This window comes from Hippopotamus amphibius, chromosome 7, assembly GCF_030028045.1.
Source record: "Hippopotamus amphibius kiboko isolate mHipAmp2 chromosome 7, mHipAmp2.hap2, whole genome shotgun sequence".
NCBI lineage: Eukaryota > Metazoa > Chordata > Mammalia > Artiodactyla > Hippopotamidae > Hippopotamus > Hippopotamus amphibius.
This window is the reverse complement of record NC_080192.1, coordinates 135,176,084-135,201,056: the sequence shown is the minus strand read 5'-3', so window position 1 is coordinate 135,201,056 and position 24,973 is coordinate 135,176,084.

The window sequence follows — 24,973 nt, the reverse complement described above, 5'->3', positions numbered from 1 at the left end:
TTATATATGTCTACAAAACACATTGATAGGATTTTTGGTAGGAATGATATTAAAATTTAGCTAAATTTAGGAGACTTGCCATCTTTACTATTTGAGTCTTTCAATTCATGTACATATTATGCATTTTCATCTATTTAGGCTTTTTAAAAATGTCTTTCATCAGCATTTTGAAATTTTCAACATATAGGTCCTATACAGGTTTTGTTAAATTGATACCTAAACAATTCATTTTCTTTAGAGTGATGGTACATAGAATTTTGTATTCTTTTTTGTTTCCATATATTCATTGTTAATAGAGAGAGAGAGAGAGAGAGAGAGATGTTGTAAACATGTATTCTGTAACTTTGCTAAACTCATTAATTAGTTCTAAGAATTTTTTTTGTTTGGAAAATTTCTTATGATTTTCTAAATGCACAGTCATGTCATCTGCAAATATTAACAGTTTTTTTCTTTCAATTTTGTATGCCTTTTAATTCTTTTTCTGGCCTCATTGCACTTGCTAGGAATTTTACTACTAATTATGTTGAATAAGAGTGGTGATGGCAGACATCCTTGCCTTATTCTTGTTCCTGGTCATAGAGGAAAGCATTCTTTCCCCATTAAATGTGATATTAGCTATAGGATTTTTTGCAGATGCTTTTTTATCAAGTAAAGTTGTTTTCGTCTATTCTTAACTTGTTGAGAGTTGTGGTAGTGGGTTTTTGTTGTTATTTGTTTGTTTGTTTTACCATGAATTGTTATTGGATTTTGTCTTTTTTAAAAAATTTTTACATTAATTGGTATGAGCATATAATTTGACTTTTCTTCTTTATATTGTTGATGTGGTATATTACATTGATTGATTTTTAGCTATTGAACCATCCTAGCATAACTGAAATGGATACCAGTTGGTCATAGTGTATAATTCTTTTGATTCATTGTTGGACTTAATTTGCTAATATTTTATTGAGGATTTTCATGTCTAAATTTGTAACCAGTATGACCGTGTTTTTCTGATGAGTTAATTTATGTCTTTACTTTTCTACTTAACCATGATCATACCATTATTATAACCTTCTGATATCATTTCAATTTAAATCTTTCCATGTTTTTGTAAATTCTTCAGAATTATTACTTTTTATGGCTGCTCATTTTAGAGCTGTGCCATCATTCTCCTTTTGCTAGACATTTAACTAGTTTTCCGGATTCCAGCATTTTTTCCATTGTGATATTGATATAATAAATCTCTTAGTGACTGCAATTAGTTTTATGTTTTGCTTTATTTAAATACAAAAGAGTCACAGAAGAGGATAACCATAAAAGACAAAGTTATAAAGAAACATAGGCTTTAGTGTCAGAAAGACAATTCAGTCTCTCACTCTACTGCTTTCTAGCTGATCACTTAATGTTCTTGAGTCTCCATTCTCCTCCTCTTAACATGGAAACTCACCAAGGTAATGTATGTAAAATAGTTGTCCATACTGGGTATTCATACATCTTACACAGCAGTTCTCTTCCCCCTTCTCCGGCTTACTCTACTCCCCGTCTCACACTCTTACTGAGTATAATTATGATGTGTGGCCTTTTAAGAAGGATTTTTAAAATATCAGGTTAAAAACTAATAATTGATACTATTATTTTAAACAATGCATTTTGACTCTGTAAAACTATAATCTTTTTGGTAGAAGTAAATTAGTTGGAAATGGGATACAGGATAAAGAAATTGTAGGATTTATTCTGTGTGAATGTGTGTGGGTGAAAGAGACAGAGAGAGTTGTTAATTTTGTTTGTGAGATGCAAGGTTAAATAAAAATGAATCAGTAAGGGAAAACATTAAATGATCAACACAACATGGCATGACAATCAAGTGCCTTACAATTTCCAGAGTCTCTTTATCCCATAGCAACCATATTTGGATGTCTCACAAATGGTGATTTCCTTGTAAAGAGACCCAGGGGATTTCTGCCTGCTCTTTCTTACTGATGATGATGAGGATTATGATAATGATTATGAGGCTTATAGTGATAATGGAGGAGAAAAAGGCAGGTGGGAGACAAGAAAAAGGGAAAGGAAGTGATGGAGGGCAGAGAAAGATTAGTTACTATAAATCAACTGTTGAGTGCCTGTTTGGGTTTTTGTTTTGTTTTGTTTTGTTTTGATGGCAAGGAATCTAGGGTCATTTATTACTTCTACTTTCTGTTATCTTCTGTTTACTTTCATCTTATATGTGCATCCTGCAAGAAGTAACAGCAATATAAGAGATGACCTATTTCTCTGTACTTGATCGCGTTGCCTACTCTTCTTTTGAAGTCATTTGCTAACTTATGTAAGGGTGACATGCCATGTTGTTAATTTATTAATATTTTGTTGCTAGTAAGTTCTGTTTCTTTTTAAATAAATCATGTTTAGGATTAGAATAAATCAGAATTGGGGATCAAATTATTTGGAATAGAGAGTGCTTTCCTCATTTTTTAAATATTTTATTTATTTCAATTGGTTTTTGTTGGAGTTTTGAATAAGTTTATGGGGTGATGAATTTTTATCTATGTTTGTTTTTTTCACTCAAATGGGAAATCTGAAGTGCTGGATCATGCATCTTTGGTTTTGGGACTCGGGTGGACTTATTTTGAGAAGTCATGTGGTTCAACATTTTTGGCACTAATTGTATCCATACACAAAGCCCTGCCTTGCCTTCACCTTTGAATCTGGGTTCCTCGAAGACCAAATTTACTATTCATTTAAGCTCATGATCCCCAGTGGGAGAGTGAGGCACCGTTCAGCCAAATTGGCTTAGCCTGGAAGAGCCTGTCTTGCCCCAAGCAGAATCCAATCATGAGTTTCCTGGAAGAGAGAGCTATTTTGACTCTTTTGTCAGGAAAATGCCATGGTGAGGTAAATTCATCTGGCTCTACTTGGTCCTTAAGGCCTAACTTTTTTACATGGGAAACATCACAGAGAGGATTTCATGGCATGAACTCTAATGTTGCCAGTTGGCTTGTGGGGAGAGGAGGAGATTGGTTGGAAGCAATGCTTTTAGAATGTCTGACATAACAGGTGGATATTTAACATAATGCAGTATTTCTGTAATTTCAGTAATAACTGTCCTACATCTGAATATATTCTTCATTAACTGCATCAGCTTAAGAACCCTACCTTGATCACAGCCAAATAATAGGTCACCCCATATATAACCATGACAGTCTTGAGATTAACCAGCCACTGGGTGCTATTTTAATGATGCTTTTGCAGCAGATCTCTGCTTAGAAATGTGAACATTTGGGTGATATTGTCATATCATGTTTAATTTTGTATTGTAAAATGGTCTTAAATCTGAAAAAATAGACGGATTCTCACTTAGTAGTTCCTGAATCTTTACTTTTTTCCACGCACCAAACAAGGATTTTCGAATTTCTACATGCTATATCCTTTGTTATTCATTGTAGTTAGAAAATAGATTTTAAAAAGACACTTATTTGTTCACTCATTCATTTGGAAGTCCTTTTTGAGCATACATTATGTCCCAAGCATCATGCTAGGTTCTGTGAGGTGATGTAGAAATGGGTATAGTAAATCTATTCATTCATTCAGTGAGTCAGTCAGTGAACATTATTTAGAAGCTGTGATTTGACAGGTTAATAAAACATGGTTCTCATCTTGGGTAAACTCAGTGTAGTTGCAGGAACCCCACTAATAAAATTACTGAGATTTTCTTTAGCTTAATTATGAAATGACTGTAAGAGATCATAGATGCTAGGGAAATAAAGCTTTGTTGAAGGTATTTGTTCAGCCATCAGACTAGTCACCTCAACTTTCTCCTGAGCATTCAAGTTACTATGAACACATCTAATTTAGCTTAATTGACTAAATAGTCACCATATGCCTGCAGTGTTCCAGATCCTATGCCAGGCACTGGGAATAGCAAGATGAAAGAAGCATGGTTCCTGTTTTTGAAGAACTTAATAGTAATAAAGATAAGGATGCTGAGAAATTGTGTAATAGTGTGAGTGGTGTGAGCACTGAGGAGGGAGGAAAGTAGTTTCCTGACAATAGTGGTGCATGGACGCAGTTTCACAACACTGAAGGAGCTGGGGCACCAGTGTTCCAGCCACAAGTGAAAGGGATCAGAGGTCTAAGAGAGCTTGCTGTGTTGGAGGGACTACATGTCATGTGTTATTACTGGAGCGTGAAGTCTATGGAGGAGAGTTGGGAAAGGGCTTGGATGCTAGGAGAAAGCATTTGATATTCTTCTGAATGGAATGGTGAGTCAGAGATCTAATTTCCATCTGACCTGCCAGAATTTCCCAATCCCCTTCCCTGCACTTCCTATGAGTTTGTTGACTTTTACTTAAAATAATAGTAGTATGGTTTGTGCTCTTCAGTGACAGAAAGCAAAAAAACAACCTTGAGGACAGGTAGGTCAGAAGAAGAACATGGAGCAGCCCCAGTGTCAAGACCCTTTCATCACTGATGCTGCCTCTTGTGTGGGTTATATGAAGCATCTCCACTTATATTTATCTCCTCTGGTCCTCCTACCAGACTTATGGGGTAAAGTGGAATATCCTTTGTTTGACAGATGGGAAAATGGAAGCTCTAGGGTATAAACTGGCTTTTGCCAAGCCACACAGAGAACCAGTGTTGGTGCAGCTCCAGAGCCTCCTGGTCCTAGTGAGTATTCCTGCCATGAGTCACGTGGACTCTTTGCTCTCCTATGATTCCAATGGGCACAGACCTACCCTCCGGCTGTACAATTTAGAGTGTGAAGCAGATGGACCCCTTACTATCATGCTGCTACCCATCTCATATTTCTAGACAAATTCATTTATTTATTAAAACACCTACTGTTGCATTTTCATGCTCAGGAGTGACTAGGAGGTCAGACCTGGGATTTTAATTCCACTCTGATTCTACATACCTCATAATTTTCAGCAAGTTGCTCAAATTTTAGTTTTTATTTGGCCATCTATAAAAATGGGCACAATAATAGTATCCAAAACATGAGATAACATATCTTTAGCAGAGGGCCTGGCAAATGTTAATGTCTCAAAGCCATTATCCAGTAGCCAAAATGATTAATAAGATCCGAGCCCTGCATTCGCCTTGCTTTAGTCCAGTGAGAACACCAAAATTCAGAAGAGAGATTTTTAGAAGTTTCAATAGGGCAAGAGGGCAGGAAATCCCAGGCACTGCAGACCCTTTCTTAGCACAATGGAATCAAGCATCTTTGGCTGTTCACTTTCTGTGGCTTCTGGCACTGCTGACCAAGATGTGTGGCTGTTTTAGAAAAATGCCTACTGTGAGGGACGTGGATTTACTCAGTCTTGGGAATACCATCCTCTTCTTTTTCCTGTATTCCCTCCCGCATCACTTATTGCTCTTAAAGTTCCTCTGTCCTTCCTTTCTCTAGCTGTTTTTCTTGGCCTGCTGAGACTTTTTTTCTGATTGGGTATCTCACAGAATTGAGTGTTACTCCATTAGTTCTGACAGTACCCATAGGCCTGTCACAGATAAACATAGAATCATGGATAAACATAAGTTAAATCCTGTCTGCACACATCCACATATACTGTACACACACTGCACATCCACACACACACACACACACACACAATCATACATACACACACACCCCTCCCCCCACACCACATACACAAACACACACCACATACACAAACACAGACAGAAAATGCCTGTTTCCATTTAGTTTTGTTTCTTGGATAAAATAGTTTATGTAAGTAAGACCATAGGTTAAGTATGCCCATGTTGAAAAATTTGGCAAGTGAGTCTGGCCAGAGAGGCATTTTTGATATCAGAGGGCTTAAACAGCATCATTTTCAGGGGGTCAAGCCCTGCTGGGCCTGGCTTAGAGTTCTTTGCCAGTTTTCAGGGTGTGGTATGGAGAATCTGATGTTTGCTTTAACGACTGTGAGAAGTCTCTTAAACAGCTTGGCTGCCTAGAAAAACATAGCAGCTGCTCCTCAGTCCTGAACTTTGGCTTCTCCAGCCATGACTGAAGGAACATTAGTATAAGTTTAAAAGCTTCTCGAATCATTCCATAAAACTTGTGGTTTGCCTCCTCTATCAAATTAGCTAATCTCATTTAAGCATGACCACTGCTTATACACAAGTAAACTGTAGACAGAAAATTCTGTCTTTGCTTTACCAGAACCTAAATTGAGGCTCACACACTGATGAGTGAGGCCCTACCAGGGCTGAGGTCTATGTAGTACGAGCTCCACAAGGGCAGGTGCTGCTCTTGTATCCCCCCAGCCTTTGGAACAGAGACTTCATTTCCAACAGAGTGTGAATTCTTTCAGGGAGTTTTATCGATCTTTTCATCTCTGAAGGGGATACCTTGCACAGAGTGGTCTTTTCAATAAGTATTTAAGTGAGCGATTATTGAAATTCTATCCTCTGACCTCCATTAGTCAAGATTCAGACTTTGGTTTTTACTGAGGCAACTACTTTCTGGCGAGGCGACTCGCAAAGTTGAGTCTTCATTCCTGCTGCCTCTGTATGAATAAAGGATGGGGAGGTGAGAGAGCGCTGAGGTGAGAGTAAGTGGATGCAGCCATGGGGCAGGTTATGAACAACTAAGACTTTTTCTCCTTCACCTCTAAACTGCAGCCAGCCATCAACCAGCCCCATCCCCACATACACCCCACATCCCTCAGGGCTCCCTCACACTGCCTGTTGCACAGGGAGCATAGCTACTGCTGTCTCTTTAGGAATAACAGGCTACTCTCCTGTCTAAACAATGAAATCCATGAATGAGTATTTTTTCATGGATTTGGCCTTTTGTTACAGCTCCAGGGATTACCATATATAGATATATTTTCTCAAATATGCATTTTTACTCTAAGAGCAATATATACTCATTTGAAGAAAATTGGTGCTATACATAATGTATAAAATAATAGGGTAAAATTACTCATTAACATTTAGCTATTTCATTCCAGTTATTTTTATGTCTAGTTTTTTTTTTGTACGATTAAGATCACATTGTATGAAAAAAAATTATCTTGACTTTTCACCTAATATAATTACCATGCGCACTTTCCTGTATCATTAAGTGACATTACCAATGCTATTTCAAAAAACTACAAACATTTTTACTGTGCAAGTACACCATAATTTTACCTAGACTTTCCTCCATTATTTGGCAGTGATTGATAAATAGCAGAATGAAGTCTCTCTCTAAGGATAGAGACCAATGTTAAAGTCTTGCTTGGGACTGTATAAGCCAGTTCTCTGATCTTACCGGGTTGAGGTAGTTGTTTTGTGGTTTCTAAATATAGCCTTTGTTAACTAGCCATGTGATTAAGGTAGAAGCTTCACTGGATATGGATGCAACAAGATGTCTCTAGAAATAAAAATATCCCCATTTTGTGCTTTCTGACTTTTATAATTTTGAAACAATAGAAATGATACCCAAACTGATGGATGGCTGTTAGCAGACAAGTCACAAGCACCAGTGCAGATTTTTAACCTTTAAGCCTTACTGAATAGGTCAAAAAAACATAGTTGGTACATTTCAACCTTAGTTTAGATGACTTATGGTTTGGCTTGATAAAATTAAATGAACATTGACTAAGCCTCAGTCAATGCTAAGCACCATTCAGAAGGCTCTAGAAGAATATAAAATGGTGCAACCACTTTGAAAAACAGTATGGCCAGTTCCAAAAAAGAAAACCAAAAACACACAAATTAAAAGTAGAATTACTATAGCCAAGAATTCTTCTTCTGGGTATATACCCAAAATAATTGAAAGCAGGGACTTGAACAGATATTTGTATGCTTATGTTCATGGCAACATTTTTCACAATAGCCAAAAGGTGGAAGCAACCTACTTGTCCACTGATGAATGAAGAGATAAACTAAATGTAGTATATACATATGATGGAATATTTTTGAGCTCTAAAAGGAAGGAAATTCTAACAAGTGCTGCAATGTGAATGAACCTTGAAGCCATTATGCTAACTAAAAACAAAAAGACAAAAACTGTATGATTCCACGTAAATGAGGCACCTAGAGTAGTCAAATTCATAGAAGTAGAAAGTAGACTGGTGGTTGTCAGGGGTTTATGGGAGGAGGGATGGAAGTTGTTTAGTGGATATAAAGTCACAGTTTTGCAATGGAAAGAGCTCTGGAGAAGGATTGTGTTGATGGTTTCACAATATTAATTACTTAATTCCAGTGAACAGTACACTTATAAATGGTTGAGGTGGTAACTCATGTATATTTTACTACAACTTTTGTTTTAAAGTTTCTGGAAAACCAAAATAAGTAATGCAAGAAATACTTTATGTTAGGGAAATCTCAGGGGTATATGAATATGTAAATGGAGGAATATTGGGGGAAAATAGACCAGTTCATAAATTATACCCAGGGAAGGAGTGAAATAGGCATGAAATTTACAAAAGATACTAAAAAAGTTAAGTGAGAGTGCATATGTGGATCAGTTGGTAAGTGCGGACTGAAAATCAAGGAAGTCTTCATGAGGTAAGTGGCCAGGACTTCCACAGAAGGTTGTGGAAGATGGATGGGGTAATCATCATAGAGAGAGGAGGGGAAACTGGGAGGAAAAAGCATGTAGATTAGAAGTTCAATATGCTAAGTTTATAGTGATAAATGCCAGCATTAAAAATAACAAAGATCTCAAATAAACAATCTAAATTTACACCTCAAGGAACTAGGAAAATAAGAAAAAAACTAAAACCAAAGTTAGAAGAAGGAAGGGAATAATAAAGATCAAAGCAGAAATAAATCAAGCAGAGAATAAAAACAATTTTTAAAAATCAACAAAACTAATAGTTTATTTTTTGAAAAATAAAATCAGCAGACACATAGCTAGACTAAGAGAAAAAGAGAAGACTCAAATAAATACAGTCAGAATTGAAAGAGGAGACATTACAACAGATGCCTCAGAAATAAAAAGAAATCATAAGACAGTACTATGAGCAATTATATGTGAACAAATTGAATAACCTAGAAGAAATGGATAAAATCCTAGGGACACACAACTTACAAAGACTGAATTAAGAAGATATAGAAAGTCTGAACAAATCAATAACAAATAAGGAGATTGAAGTAGTAATCAAAAACCTACCAGCAAAGAAAAGCCCGGGACCAGATGGCTTCATGGCTAAATTCCATCAAACAAAGTAATTAAGACTAACCCTTCTCAAACTCTTCCAAAAAACATTAGCAGAGAGAATATTTCCAAAATCATTTTGTGAAGCCAGAGTCACCCTGACTGCAAAGCCAGACAAAGATACCGCAAGGAAAGAAAACTACAAATATCTCTGATAAATATAGATGCAAAAATCCTCAATAGAATACTAGCAATCTGAATTCAACAACACATTAACCATGACCAAGTGGGTTTTATTCCTGGGATGTAAGATTGGTTTAACATACGCAAATAAATCAATATGATACACCACATTAAGAGAATGAATGATAAAAACTGCATGATCATCTCAGTAGTTGCACTAAAAGCATTTGACAAAGTTAAACATCTATTCATGATGAAAACTCTAAACAAAATAGAAAAGGAAATTTCCTCAACACGATAAAGGCCATTTATGAAAAGTCCATAGCTAACATCGTAATCATTGGGAGAAAACTGAAAACTTTTCTTCTAAGATCCAGTACAAGGTAAGAATGCCCACTCTCACTGCTTCTTTGCGAGACAGTACTAGAAGTACTAGCAAGAGCAGTAAGATGAGAAATAAGACAATAAATAAAAATAATTCAAATCAGAAAGGAAGAAGTAAAGTTAAATACTTAGGAGTAAATTTAACCCAGAGGTGAAAGATCCTTACCCTAAAACCTATAATACATTGATGAAAGAAAATGAAGAAGATACAAGTAAGTAGAAAACTACCCATATTCATGGATTGGAGAAACTGAAACTTTTAAAGTGTCCATACTACCAAAAGTGATTTACAGATTCAGTGCAGTCCTTATCTCAAAATTTTAATGGCATTTTTCACAGAAATAGAAAAAAACAATTCTAAAATTTATATGGAACCACAAAACACCCTGAAAAGCTAAAGCAATCTTGAGAGAGAACAGAGTTGGAAGCATCATACTTTTTGATTTCAAATCATAAGCTGTAATAATCAGACAGTGTAGTATTGGCATAAAAACTGACACATGGACCAATAGAGCACAATAGAGAGCCCAGAAGTAAACCCATGCCTATATAGTCAGCTAATTTTTTACAAGGGATCCAGGGATACCCAATGGGGAAATAATAGTAACTTTATTAAATGACGCTAGGAAAATTGGATATCCATATAAAAAAAAAAGAAATTTGACCCTTATCTTACATCATACACAAAAATTAACTCAAAATGGATGAAATTTTTAACATAAGCCCTGAAACCATAAAATTCCTAGAAAAAAAAAAAGGGGAAAAGAGCTCCTTGAAATTGACTTTGGCAATGATTTTTTGGATATAACTGCAAAAGTTCAGGCAACAAAAGGAAAAATAAATAGCAGGGACTGCATCAAACTGAAAAGCTTCTGCATGGCAAAGGAAACCATCAAGAAAATGAAAAGGCAACTTAGATTCAGAGAAAGTATATGCAAACCATATATCTCATAAGAAGTTAATATCCAAAATATATAAGTAACTCACACAACTCAATAGCAAGAAAAGAAGCAACCTGATTAAAAAACGAGCAAGGGAACCAAATAGACTTTTTTCCAAAGAGGATACAAATGGCCAACAGTTATAGGCCAAAAGTGCTTAATGTTCCTAATCATCAGGGAAAGGCAAATCAAAACCACAATGAGATATCACCTCACACTTGTTATATTGACTATAATAATAATAATACTAATAAAAAGCTAACAAGTGTTACTGAGAATGTGCAAAAAAGGGAACCTTTGAAATGGTGGTGGAAAAGTAAATTGGTGCAGCCATTATGGAAAACAGTATGGAGGTTCTTCAATAAACTAAAAGTAGAACTAGCATGTGATTCAGCAATCCCTTTTCTGGGTATGTATTCAAAGGAAATTAAATACCTGTGCTCCCATTTTCATTGTGGCATTATTCACAATAGCCAATATAAGAAATTGTGGTATATACTATACAATGAAATATTATTTAGCCTTAATAAAAGGACATTCTGCTGTTTGCAATAACATGGATGAAATTATGCTAAGTGAAATAAGCTGGATACAGAAAAAAACTGCATAATCTCACATATATATGGAATCTGTAAAACGTTGAGTACATAGAAGCAGAGAGTAGAATGGTGGTTACCAGGAGTGGGGAGGTGTTGGTGAAAGGGTACAAGGATACAGTTATGCGGGATGATTAAGTCCAGAGATTTAACACGCAGTATGATTACTGTAGTTAATACCATATTGAATACTGGAAATGAGCTAAAAGGTAGATTTCAGGTGCTCTCATAACACACACACACACACACACACACACACACACACACACACGAACTAGGTGAGATGTGTTAATTAGCTTAATTGTAGTAATTATTTCACTGTGATTTGATTAAATTTCAAATCATTATGTGTATACCCTAAAGTATGTATGATTTTTATTTTAGAAGTAATAAAATGTTTAAAAAAGAAAAAAGCATGAAAATGAGCTTAGGGCAAGTTTGGGGCATAAGAAAAGAATGGCATGGAATAAGAAGCTCAGGATGCCATTTTGAATTGTCTCTGCATCTGGAACAGCAAGTTCTGTCACTAATGATTTGATGTACGACTTCGGGTATCCTGGTCTTATAGTCACCTATCTAGGAAGTGCCTGTCTAGGAAGAGACAGAGCTAGAGGTTTGGAAGCATTTAATTCAAAGTGAAAACAGATCTGTTTTGTTGGAGATTCAGTAGATCTGGAAATGAAATCTCACAAATTGTTTGTCAAATTGGATTTGTGGGAATAGACTGAATTAGATATTATTCGATTGAAGATATAAGTTAGAAATACATTGATATATTTGGGATACATTGGTGTAATTTTTAAAGCTTCCTTAATTTTTTTTTTTTTTGAGTTTTAATATATCTAGTACCTCCTGGATGAATAAGACTATGTTAGACGAGAAGAGAGCAGGAGAGGAAAATTTAAACCAAATTAAATATAGCTCCTCACTCTATGGAAATTATGGTTCAGTAGGGCAAACAGACCTTGCATGGTGAATATAAGGTGGGCTGGGGCCTGGCCATGTGAAGTGGGACTGAAGATGAACATGACACCTGAGAATTTTGATGTTAAGCAAACAGAGAAACCTTATAAACCCGAAGTTTCAGCCTCATGGTTTTGGCAGTGAGTTCTTTAGGGTTTGGTAGGAGAATAGATTGAGATAGGCTGGGTAACTTAAACATTCAGTTTAGGAGTTGTAGAGGTAAAGATAAAGTCCTTCTGGGCAGGATTTTTCAAACTGCAGGTTGCTACCAGCATTTAAAAAAATAAAAATCAAAAAAAAAAAGTAGACTAGAATGGAATGGAATAGAAAATATCGGAGTGATATCACAGAGCAAAGAGAGGTATGATTTCATAAAAGTTCGGTTTTAGTTTTGAACATAGTAAAGTAGAAAGTGTATTTCTCACTGTGAGTCCAGGTCCAAAATGTTGAAAGCAGTGCACTAAAGTTCTGCAGGAGGGAAATTAAAAAGGCCTTTGAATTTGTTTACCTTAATAGGATAAGGAAAAGTTTTCATTATAGCATGTTCCTCATTTTGTAATAAAGTTTTAATTAAATCCATTTTGGTGTTTTTTAAAAAATGAATCTTATCCAAGATCTTTTTAAAAAATAAGTTTCAAAGAACAAAGAGTTAAAACAAAAACAACAAAACAAACACTGCTAGGGCTAAATATTAGTCAAGGAAGAAAGCAGTTGTAAAGAGATTGTGAGTTTATGTGTATGTATTCCTGTGTTTGTGTCTGTTCATAAAATATTACTCAACCTGAAAGAAGAATTAGATTGTCCCTCACAAATAGCAACCTGACACTGACTGTAGGGACAGGGCAAAGTAAATGGTCTTGTAATTTGGTCTCAGGATTCTATGAGTCTCATTGGACATTTTTCAGAGATGATAAGTTTCCCAGGATCTTCTTAACCAATAGTCTAGTTATGTTTTCTTCAGAATTTGAAAAATATATACTTTTCGGGGAAGAAAACCTATACCTTTGGGGGAAGTTGGTGTCAGATATATGGCTTTGTTTGTTGCCTTATTAAGGCAGTTACTCTCACTGTGAAAAAATAAATTACTTAAAATTTACAAGCCTAAAGTTTTTGTTACCAGTGTTAAAGGTTTTGTTATAAGATCAAACCATATAGGTTGAGGTAGTGTATGAAAAGAACTAATTTGTAAGTGAAGATGGTAATGTCCGGAAAAAAAGTTTTCGCAGTTAGCAAAATGATGTTGATTGTTTTGAAGTCTTGTCTATTGAGTAGATTTCATGAGCATGTTATCAGGTCTACCATTCTTAATGCTAATTTAACAAAAATACTCCATTTTTTTTAGTGTTCACTGCCAACTGGGTAGAATTCCTTTTACAAAGACCCAACTGAATGGATTGGAGAGGACTCTTTATTTATCTATGATTTCAACTCCACCTGTTTACCATTTTCTTGTTAAAAGGAATTAGTGAGTGTTGGGTATGTGGCTATGAAGCAATTGAACAAATCTCCACTGCAACTATAATACAAATCCATCTTCAATCCCACAGCAAATTGTTCTCATTTTGGGAGGGGAAAAGGTATTTTCTCAGCTAAAAACAAAAATTAACAAATATTTTGCAGAAGGTGAACTCTAGGGTCCCAACCAAATCCTGAACAAATTAGAGTGAAGCAGAAACAGCTGTTGAGTAAAAAGTACATCCTAGAGTAGGTTCTGGGCTGTCAGGCAAGATTGCTTGGAGCCAGCCCGTCGCAGCTTTACCATTTCTCAGCACCTTGGCAAACAGTGGGAAAAGTGCAAAGAGGAGCACGTGTTCAAGAAAAACAACAGAGCTCCAAGTTCTCTTTGCTTTGGGACCTACAGGATCCCAAGACAGTTGTTGCTTTTTTTTTTTTTTTTTTTTTTTTCCCTTTTTTCCCCTGGGAAATAGCGCACGAAAATGAAGACTTGCTTTTGTGACAGGAGGATGCAATGAAACTGTGACTGAGCTGTGAATACTCAGCATTTCCCAAGAGGATTGTCATCTCTTTGCAAGTGCTCTCCCCAAGCCAAACAGGATTCAGTGTGGTAATCCTGGGACTTTAACCTGGGAAGGTTAAACTTTGCATAATAATGAGTGAAACATTTTGTGCATTTCATCCAATCATAATTTAAGTCAAGGGATATGGAATGACTAAAAAAAATTGAAATGCAAGCTTGATTATTTTTCAAATTGCAAATTTGCTTTCTCTCCACCTAGAACTGTTGTATCTGAGTCCAAGAAAAGTATCAGATGGTTCCAAGCATCCTGTGATGTTTCAGGTATGCTAAGGAATTGTAAAATGATTCAGCGCTGTTCCTCTCATTCAACTTTAGGCTTAATTATCTCCCTTGTTAAATGTGTTAGAATGTGCCTAGGGACTCATGTGGAACACACATCTCTTTTCAACCAAGCTCTAAACCAATCAGAGATAAGAACAAAAAGAGTGAAAATTTCAAGGCCAAAACATAATCTTGATCATGGGTAAAGTAGATATGCTTTAATATGGCTTATTCCTCACTGGACTAGAGGGGCTTTGTAACACTGGACTAGAGTTAGAAAGACTCATGAAGCCTCTTTCTCAGGTGGCACCAGCCACCCACAGGCTTTCTCCAGCGGGAACGCTATTATTATTATTTGCCATGTGGCCAAGAGCAATCAAGAACATATGCTCTCAATGGAATATAACCCACCAGCATTTGTATAGTATAATTTCTCTCATTATATATAGCTAAATTTCTGTTTGTGATGCATACAAATTGTGAAAACAAATGAGAGTGATGTATTGATAAAACGAAAAGATAAAATATTTCACGTGTTTACCCCTCTTCTCCCCCATCCCACACTCCAGAGACAACTGCTGTTAAATAGCTGCTGTTTTTACATTCCCTGGTTGTTTTCATTATAATTTTAAATGACATACTTGTATCTCTGCTTCTAAAATTATTTTAAAACAGTATCTATTGAGTCTCTTCTATAAAATATGAGGAACTTGGCACACTTATACTACCTTGCACGTCCTCTCTTCCCTTCACTTTCTAATTTTTTATTAAGCATTTTATTGTTTTTACTTCTTTTGTGGGAGGGAGCCTAGTTCAAAGTAAGCTCCTAGAGTTCAAACTCCATTCATCACTTATTTACTTCTTAGCTATGAAATCTTGAAAAAAATAGTTTACCTGTCAACACTTGAAATTTCTCATCTGTAATTAGGGATAAAAATGGTACCTCTTTCATAAGTAACTATGAGTTGCTGTGGCTAATAGAAAACACCAAACAAAAGTTAAATATGGCTCTGTGACAAAAATATGTTATTGTCAGGAGGTTTTGATTCTCAAATCTGAAATCTAACCAACAAAATCAATATCATGATTATTTAAATATGTTTAACGATAGAATCAATAGCATGATTGGGCTCACAGAAAGAGATACAATTTTTTGTCACTAGAACTTTGTTTTTTAAAAAAAATCTTTCCAAGTGTTAATATTTAGTAGATCATCTTAATTTTTTCTGGGTTTCCTTATTTCTTCTGGTAATACTAGTTTCTTTATGTCTCTTGGATTGAGAAGCCATACAGTACTGGTGTTCAGCTTACAGGTTCCACTACGTATGTTACATTATACACGTTACTTAGACTTTCTATGCCTTGTTTTTCTCATCTTCAGATAGGGATAATTATAGTATCTTCCTCATAGTATTATTATGAATAATAAATGAAATAATACATGTATAGCATGTATAAAAGCACTTGGCACCCTATATTATTTTGCTGTTTTTTTTTTCCCCATTTGTAATTTTGCTAGAGTACTTTATTCATTTATTTATTCTAACAAAATGTTGTGGCACTAAATTTTCTGTCTCTATACACAAAATACATTTTTATGTTCCTCTCTTCCTCCCATGACTGAGTGCTTATAAGGCTTGGAACTTGGAGCTCTGTTTCTAATAATGATGGAGTAGCTTATTGCAGACTAACATTTCCACCAAGCACATCTAGAGAAGCTGATGTAGGCACCAGAGAGCCAGTATGGCAGCCAGGACTATCCAGATGGGGCAGAACTCAGATAGAAGGTAGTGCATCAAGGTGAACCCAAAATTTTGCATTGTTTTTCCATTCAAGATATTTGATATTCTTGGCATAGGGTCCAAGAGCCTAAAAAGTTGAGCAGGAAGTAGCAGCTAATTGAGCAGAGTATTTGGCAGTCTTAAAGGATGGAGAATATAAAAATTGGATTCAGTCTATCAAGGAAATAGCCCTCTGGTAAAAGCTTCATTCTTCCAGTAAGGACCCCTGAAGGAGTATACACTAGGGGTAAAAGCAAGTGGGAAATAGATGATCCCTCACAAAAGACTAGTCTTGATCTTTATCCATTTCAGACTGGATTATGGTGATCTGTACCTACTCCAAATGCTACTGGAGAGTAGAATTCTCTCCTCATTGGAGGAAGATGAATCAGCCAAATCTCAACTTATTTCTACAGTTTTTTCATTCATAATGTCTGACATTTAACTAAAAACATAGTAGGAAATAGATCCAAATGACCAAAACCAAGAAGAAATACAGACAATAAAATCATAACAGGTGATTCATTTATTATTTGAGATTTACTTTATTTTTTTTTATTTGTTTTTAATAGACTTTATTTTTTAGAGCAGTTGTAGGCTCACAAAATTGAGAAGAAGGTAAAGAGGTATCCCATATACTCTCTGCCTTACATGTGTGCAGCCTCCTCTGTACCACGTGGTACACTTATTATAATCAGTGAACCTACATCATTATCACCCATAGTTTACATTAAGGTTCACTCTTGGTGTTGTACATTCTATGGCTTTGAAAAAATGTTTAATGATGTGTAGTCACCATTGTTGTAACAAACAATGGTTTCACTGCCCTAAAAAATCCTATGTGCTCTGCCTATTCAGTCCTCCCTCCCCTAATCCCTAGTCGGCACTGATTCTTCCACTGTCCCCATAGTTTTGCCTTTTCCAGAATGTCGTACAGTCAGAGTCACACAGTATGTAGCCTTTTCAGATTGACTTCTTTTACTTAGTAATGTGCATTTAAATTTCCTCCACGTCTTTTCATGGCTTGACAGCTCATTTCTTTTGAGAACTGAAAAATATTCCATTGTCTGGATGTACCACAGTTTATTTATCTACGTACTGAAGAACATCTTGCTTGTTTCCAAGTTTGGACAATTATAAATAAAACTGCTATAAACATCCATGTGCAGGTCTGTGTGTGGATATAACTTTTGGACTCATTTGAGTAAATGTCAGGAGTGAGATTGCTGGATCATAAGATATGTGTAGTTTTGGAAGGAACTGCCAGACTGTCTTCCAAAGTAGCTATACCATTTTGCTTTCCCACCAGCACTGAAGGAAGAGTTCCTGTTGTTCCACATCCTTGTCAGCATTTGGTGTTCTCAGTGTTAATGGATTCATTTATTATTTGAGATTTACTTTAAAAGGACTATGATTACTATGTGAAAAAAATGTCCAAGAGTAAGAATTTTATTAGGGAACTAGGATATATAAATAATCTAATGATAATTCTAGAACTGAAGACTACAGGTTTAATAACAGATTAATCACAGCAGAAGAGATTAGTAAATTAAAGATGGATTAATATCAAATATTCAAACCAATGCACACAGAGAAAAAAAAGATGTGAGATAGATAAAAAATACATTACAGGCATATGGGGCATGTGAAAAGATCTGACATATTGTACAATTCAAGTCCTAAAAGAAGAGGGAAAAAACTATGGTGGAAACAAGATTTGAAGAGATTCTGGTTAGGACATACCCCAAACTGATAAAAGCCACTAAGACACAAAATTCAAGATAAACGGCAAACCCGAAACTGGAAAACAAAAACAAAAACAAACAAAAAAACCTAAGTACAATATCATAAAACTACTGAAAACAAAAGACAAAAAGGAAATTTCTAAAGCAGCCAGGGAAAAAAAGACATGAGCAACAATACAACTAGCAGCTAAATTCTCATGAGAAATAATTATGGGCACTGGAAGATGATGGACTGACATTTAAAGTGCTTTAAAAAATAACCGAAAATCTGTAATTGTGCATCCAACTCAATATACTGTAAAAATGAAGGCAAAATATGAAATAAGAAAATTAAAAAGTTCGTTGTCACCACATCCATGCTAAAAGAAATGATCAGAACACAAATGGTCAGATTATTGATTTAAACCCAAATACTTAAGGAATTACTTCTATCTGATTCCCTGGGATCCCCCGTTAATTTACAAAGATGGTTAGCATAAATGAAAAATTATCCCGTGTTGTTTTAAGCCTATGATATATGAGGATCTTTGGTATTAAATAATCAGACTATAATGATGGACAGATTGATTCAAATTTTTTCCCCTAATTTCTTCATTTTTCTCTCTACTATTTGTAAGTTATGCTACATGTCTATGATTTTAGTGGTTACTCTAGATAGCTTTTTTATTTTTATATTTTTTTAAAATTTTATTATTATGTTTTTGGCTACGTTGGGTCTGTTTCTGCATGTGGGCTTTCTCTAGTTGCAGCGAGAGGGGGCTACTCTTCGTTGCAGTGCTCGGGCTTCTCATTGAAGTGGCTTCTCTTGTTGTGGAGCACAGGCTCTAGGCACTCAGCCTTCAGTAGTTGCAGCACGAGGGCTCAGTAGTTGTGACTTGAGGGCTCTAGAACACAGGCGCAGTAGTTGTGGTGCATGGGCTTAGTTGCTTTGCGGCATGTGGGATCTTCCCAGACCATGGATCGAACCCGTGTCCCCTGCACTGGCAGGCAGATTCTTAATCACTGTGCCACCAGGGAAGTCCTCTAGGTAGCTTTTTTAAACATGCATAATTAAAAACTTTGAAGTACTTGAATAGCTTCTCAACCTTAAATATATATTCAGAATACCTGTGGATTTGTTAAAATGTGGCTTATGATTCAGGAGGCCTGAGGTGGGGCCTGAGATTCTACATTTCTAGTAAACTTATGGGTGATGACAATCCTACTGATATCTGGACCACACTTTTTGAGTCGCAAAGCCTAAAAATATTTACCTTGGCTTACCGCATATTCAAACTTATACCTTACTGCTATTCTATATTTTAGCTTTATTTCTCCATGAATTAAACATTCACATTTTTACATAGTCAATATTTATTTAAATGAACCTACTTGCCAGTTTCTTTGTTTACCATTCCTTCTTGTATCTCATTTACTTCATTTCCTTCAGTGAACGTGTATTTGTGATAAACTTCACTTTTCATTATGTAAAACATCTTTATTTTACCCTTCTTCTTGAAAAATAATTTTACTGGGCAAAGCATTTCAAGATAGTGCATTGTCTTCTGATTTCCATATATAATAATGTGAAATGAGTTATTCGTTTGATATTCAGGTGATTTATCCTCTCTTCTTGGTCTAAAGACTAATTTCCTTTGATGTTCATAGTTTAACTATGATATGTCTTTGCGTGAAGTTATTTTTCATTTATTCTTTTTGGAATATACTGAGTTCTTTGGATCTGAGAATTGGTGTCCTTCAGTGTGTCTGGAAAATTCTCAAACATAGTGTCATTAAATATTGGCTTAGTCTATCTTCTATAATCGTAATCAACCATTTGTTGGCTCTCCTCACCTTATACTCTGGCTCTTAATTTCTCTTCTGTATTTTTTCTCTAACTTTCTGAGTTGCATGTTTGATATTATCTTTTTATCTATATTCTAGGTCACTGAATCTTGTCAAATTTAACCTTCTGTTTAACATATCTATTTTATTTTTATTTTAATTATTATAGCTTTTCATTTCTAATATGTTATTTGCATCTATTAAAACATTTAAAATATTTATTATTTGTTCATATTTTCATGCTTCTTTATTTCTTCAAATATAGTTGTGTATTCTCTGGGAATTACAATATCTGATATATTTAGCAACCTGATTCTCCTGTGTTTAACTCAAGGTGCCTTGTGTTTTTCTTTTGTCCAGTGAGTTGTTCATTTTCTTTGGAACTTTATCTGTGGGAATTCTTTGAGGCCTGTGTTGAATTAGTGTTCCTCCAGAAATGATTTGTGTTTGCTTCTGCCAGTTTCCTGGGGGCACCACTGACCTAGGACCACTTTAAATTAAATTGTCCATTTGAGATCTTTCAGACCTCACAGGTGGCGTAAATTTGGATGGCGAACCTGTGAAGGGTCTGTTGTGATTATAAAATCTCAAGGGAGATTTTTTTTCCTTCACTAGTGCCAATGTGGAGACTGGAAACTTTCCTTGATCTTCTATTTTTGGCAGTGAGTTTATTTCTCATTCAGCCTTCTAAAAGGGTACAGCCCATTGGGATTGTAGCTTTATGCAGGGGTCTCCTGATAGACTACCCACCTGGGAGCAGGCCCTCACCATTTTCTCTTACCCCTTCAACCCTATAGAGTTTTTATGGTGGGATCTCAAGCTGTCTAGGGTAAAAGAACTCTTTGTATTCTGGAGGTTGAAAAAGTTTGTCTTCTTCCTTTTCTTTCTTCAGGTAACTTGTGCAAGGCAAAGTGGACAAATGAGGGAGGTGAATTGTATGTTAAGAACACTCAGATACTTTCTACCCATTTCACGTTCATATAACACTACTTAATGCTTCTGGCCCAAGATGATTATGAGAACACTACAATATAGTGAAATTCATTTCTATGTTCTTAATTAGATTGAAGTAGAGGCAGCATCTTAAGTGTGTTTTGCCTCAACCTACCTGCATAGTCCATAGCTTCTTCTTTGCAAATACCAGCTTCTCACTGAATGTCCAATGAGATATTCAACTAACAACATTAATACTAACATTATTACTAATATAATCTGTTAAAATGCAAAAAGAAATCAATAGAAGTCTTGAATTTAGCTAATAGTTGGCACATGTTAGCTTGATCTTTTCTCTATTTGGGTACCTCCAATTAATTCCAAAGAAATCAAATTCCATTTCATGACTGAGTGCTTTAGGATGTTAAACTTCCCAGAATCAAACCTCCCCCTAATTTCTTATTCTTAGCCATCTATACTACATGGACAGTAGATGGAATTAAAACTAGATAATCAAGTGGAAGAGATTTAAGATGTATGTTTTGAGAATGTTCCCAGACCTGCCTCTGTGGTTGACACCCACAGATGTTGTTCATACCCAAAATCATACCAGGAGGATGATGGAGGAGGCCCTCCTTAGGGCATGAGATGGAGCCCAGCGAAGGGGCTGTGGTCCGTTCCAGTGTGATTCTTCATCATTCCAAGGTCAGACCTGTCAGCCTTTCCATAAGTCATGGGTTAGTCATGTACTTGGGACCTAGGCAGCCCTCCAGCCTCCCCCTCTGAGAAGCGCTGTGGCTCAGGCCCTGTCACTCTTCTTCAGCAGATAGTCAGTGGGGTTCCTTCTACCCCTGCTAACTCTTCTCCAGCTTGATTTCAGGCCCCAGTGGATGGCTTGAACCCTGTGCTGACCCCCTTTCTCTATCCTGACAACTTTTACAACTGCCAAATTTCTCAGGATGAGCCTCAAAATAAAAGTTATAGATTTAAAGAAACAACGTTTTGGAGTCACTGTAGATAATGTCTGTGGTATTACTCCCAATTCATGTTATTTCAGAAGGAAGGGAGGAAATGGACATTCAAAGACGACTTCTAACGCTCTTTCTTTTTATTGGCTGCTAGCTCTAAAAGCTTTGATTTATTAACAGTCCCTCTACTCATCCACTTAGTATCCTCAGGGATGATGTTGTTTTCTTCTTTCCAGATTTTTTTCAATCTTTATTTCTTGTTTAATCTGGGAAACTTCTTTTTTACTCAGTCCAAACCTCTGCATCCCATTCTATGTCACTGTATGCTAGTAAAATGAGAATAAATGTTTCTTTTGACCAGTGAAGCATTCCAATGGCTTCTTCAAAGACAGACCCTCAATACAGAAATCCAGCTCCTGGGTGGTTATTTTCAAGTCCCTTAGTTTCTTTGTCAAACCCCCAACCCCTGTTTTTTGTTTAAACTCAGATGATTAGATGGAATTAGCTACCCTGGGTTTGGGAACCTGTGCTCTATGTTTAATTTCCTATTCTGCCGTTAATCCAACTGTGTAGCCTTGGCCAGACTATGTACTTGTCTGTTTCCTTAGTTATTTAGCTTTCTTATCTGTCAAGTGTGTAAATTAGTATCTACGCTATGTAGTAGTCATGAGCAGTAGAGACTAATTGTCTAATCTAGACCAGTGCCTTAAATATGGGAGGGACTCAATAAAGGTTAAATATTATTATTATTATTCTTTTATTCATTCAGCAAACATTAATTGTGTGATTGCAATTGTGGCAATGGTGATAACTCATGATTATAGTAACTTGGATTTACCCCAGGGTTCTGGCTATAGTACTCGTTGCTCTGAAGGGAAGGTGGGTTTCTAATAGTCACATGCCTTGAAGTTCAGAGCTAAGTGACCATGAAGCTTCTCTTGTTTAAAACACCATGACTCCCCAACCCTCAGACCCAGTAAGAAATTCCTGTGTAGTTAGTCCCCCTCATGCATGGCTTCTAAGGCTCTTAGGCCAGTGTGTCTGGGAAAGTTTCAGGCTGGAGGCATCAAGAAGTATTAATGTGCAGATGCAGGATCTGTCAAGAATACGAGCTGTGGTGCAACAAAAACCACCTGCGTGGCTTGTGATGTTTTTGAAACAGAGTGCCGGAAAGAAGGGGCCCAGGGCCAAGAAAGGAAAACGGAGCTGTGGATTTGCGTGCAGCTTGGAGCACAGGCCCAAGAGCGGGAGGAGGAGGAGCACGGCTGCTGTGCTGCCCCGCCCCGCCCCCACTGCTGATTTTGGTGTCACGTTTTTTATGACTGATGGGCCATGTCAGGCTAAGGAATGCTGGGTTTACTTCTGTGCATGCAGAGAAGGGACTAGAAAAGGTCAGCGTCTCCCTTAAAACCTCGAGAATGGGTTATCCCAGGGGTGACTCCCCCATGCCCTTTACATCAGAATATAATAGGAAGTTTCCAGATGGTAACACAAAGCCATCTCGTGAGTTGCCAGGACCTGGGCTGCATGCCCCTCAGACCTCAGGAACAGTAAATCTGGAAGGAAGGCAGTTAATCTCCAATTAGAATGCTAGCATTCACCGTCTCTCACTACTTTTCTGAGCTTGCCAAAAACACAGCAAAGACGCTGCCATAGGTTGGGAACAGAGCCACTGCAAACAGGCGGCCATGTGCCTACCAGTGGCTCTGCTTCTGTAGGAGAGAAAAGGCGCAGCTGACTGATTGGCTGGGCCGTCCTGTTTCCCAGCGGAGACAGAGCCTTTGCCAAAGCAGGCCTCACGGCTCTACTGATTGTTTTTCAGAGCCATGAGTTAAAACTGGTTTTTCTGTTCCTAATTTATGCCATGAGAGCCTTGACTACAACTTAATTGGGAGTTCCAGAATGGTAGAGAAATAGCTACCGAGGTACGCAGTGCTGGCAGAAACCTGGAGTCAGAAACTGTAATTCAAAAAACTTCAGAAAAGCGATTTGCTGAATGAAGGGTGATCCTAACTAAACCTCTCCCCACCAAGTGGCACAGAAAGAAGTCCAGCACTGTCAGGAGCGGAGCGTGGAGATGTTGTGGACATTATCCAGGCCGAGGGGAACAATTTCCAGACCAGCTTTCCCACCTACAGTGCTATCAACATGCCTTCGCCCGACACTCCCACATTTCCGTCACATCCCTCCTGGCCTCCACGAGACTCTCCGCAGCCCTCCTTGCTCCGGCCACAGCAGGGGCAATCCCACCTGACTCCCTGCATTGGTTGATGAAAACCCGCATGGATGAGAGAGAAGAAGCAGGGTCAGGGGTGTAGACAACACCTGGAGGAGGAGAGAAAACTCCAAAACCTGTAATTGGAGTGATGAGTTGAAGATTGCTCCACCTCTGGACTGTTTAGCCCAGAAGTTAAGTGCATTGATGGGGAGATGCATTACATTTTTATTTGTTTATTTTTCTTGAGATGAGCAATTAGCAAACGTAGAACTCCTGAGAGGATACAGGATGCTGCTGGGAAGAAAAACTGTTTGCTGTCCTAAGTGGAATATTTGCTTTTATTAGGAGAGAGATAACAAAAGCCAGGGTTTTTTTTTTCCTGAAATATCCTAGTTTTAAAGGGTATTGATTGTCATAGAATTTCATTTGTTTCTCACCACAGTTCTGTAAAGTAAGCAGATCAGATGATATTAGGTCTATTTTGGGGGGGATTGGGATGCTCAAGACAAAACATGTAGGATCAGCAGAGCTGGGTTCTCACTCCCATTTTTCTGAATACAGATCTAATTTTTTTTTCCATTTGAGCTCACTTATTTTTATTTACCTAGATGCCTAAGCCCAAGAACTTCCTAAAATAAAATAAAATAAAATTGATTTTATTAATATGTTTATTGACGATAACACAAAATATTGTCTTTGTGTATATGTGTGTGCATGTGTATGCATGTTCAGGCGTGTTTAGGGTTCATGTAACATGACTTGGCTTTCAGTTAAGTTATGTATAATCAGGAAGGCCTCTGTCATCATTTTTGAATAAAGAGGTACTAAATAGGTTTGTAAATATCGAATCTGCTTGAAAGGAAATAGAATATAAAAGACTATCTGATTTGCAAACAGTGTTCCTTTCAGGTATGTTCTCATTATTGCAGTAAATGGAGATTCAAAACTAAAGTAAAAATGGTCTGAAATTATTGTTATCTGTTTCTGTTGAGAGTATTTTTCTCTTGAATAACTATCGTTATTCAGTCTAGGTCCTTGCTTCACACTGACTAGCTGTGGCCAAAGCAA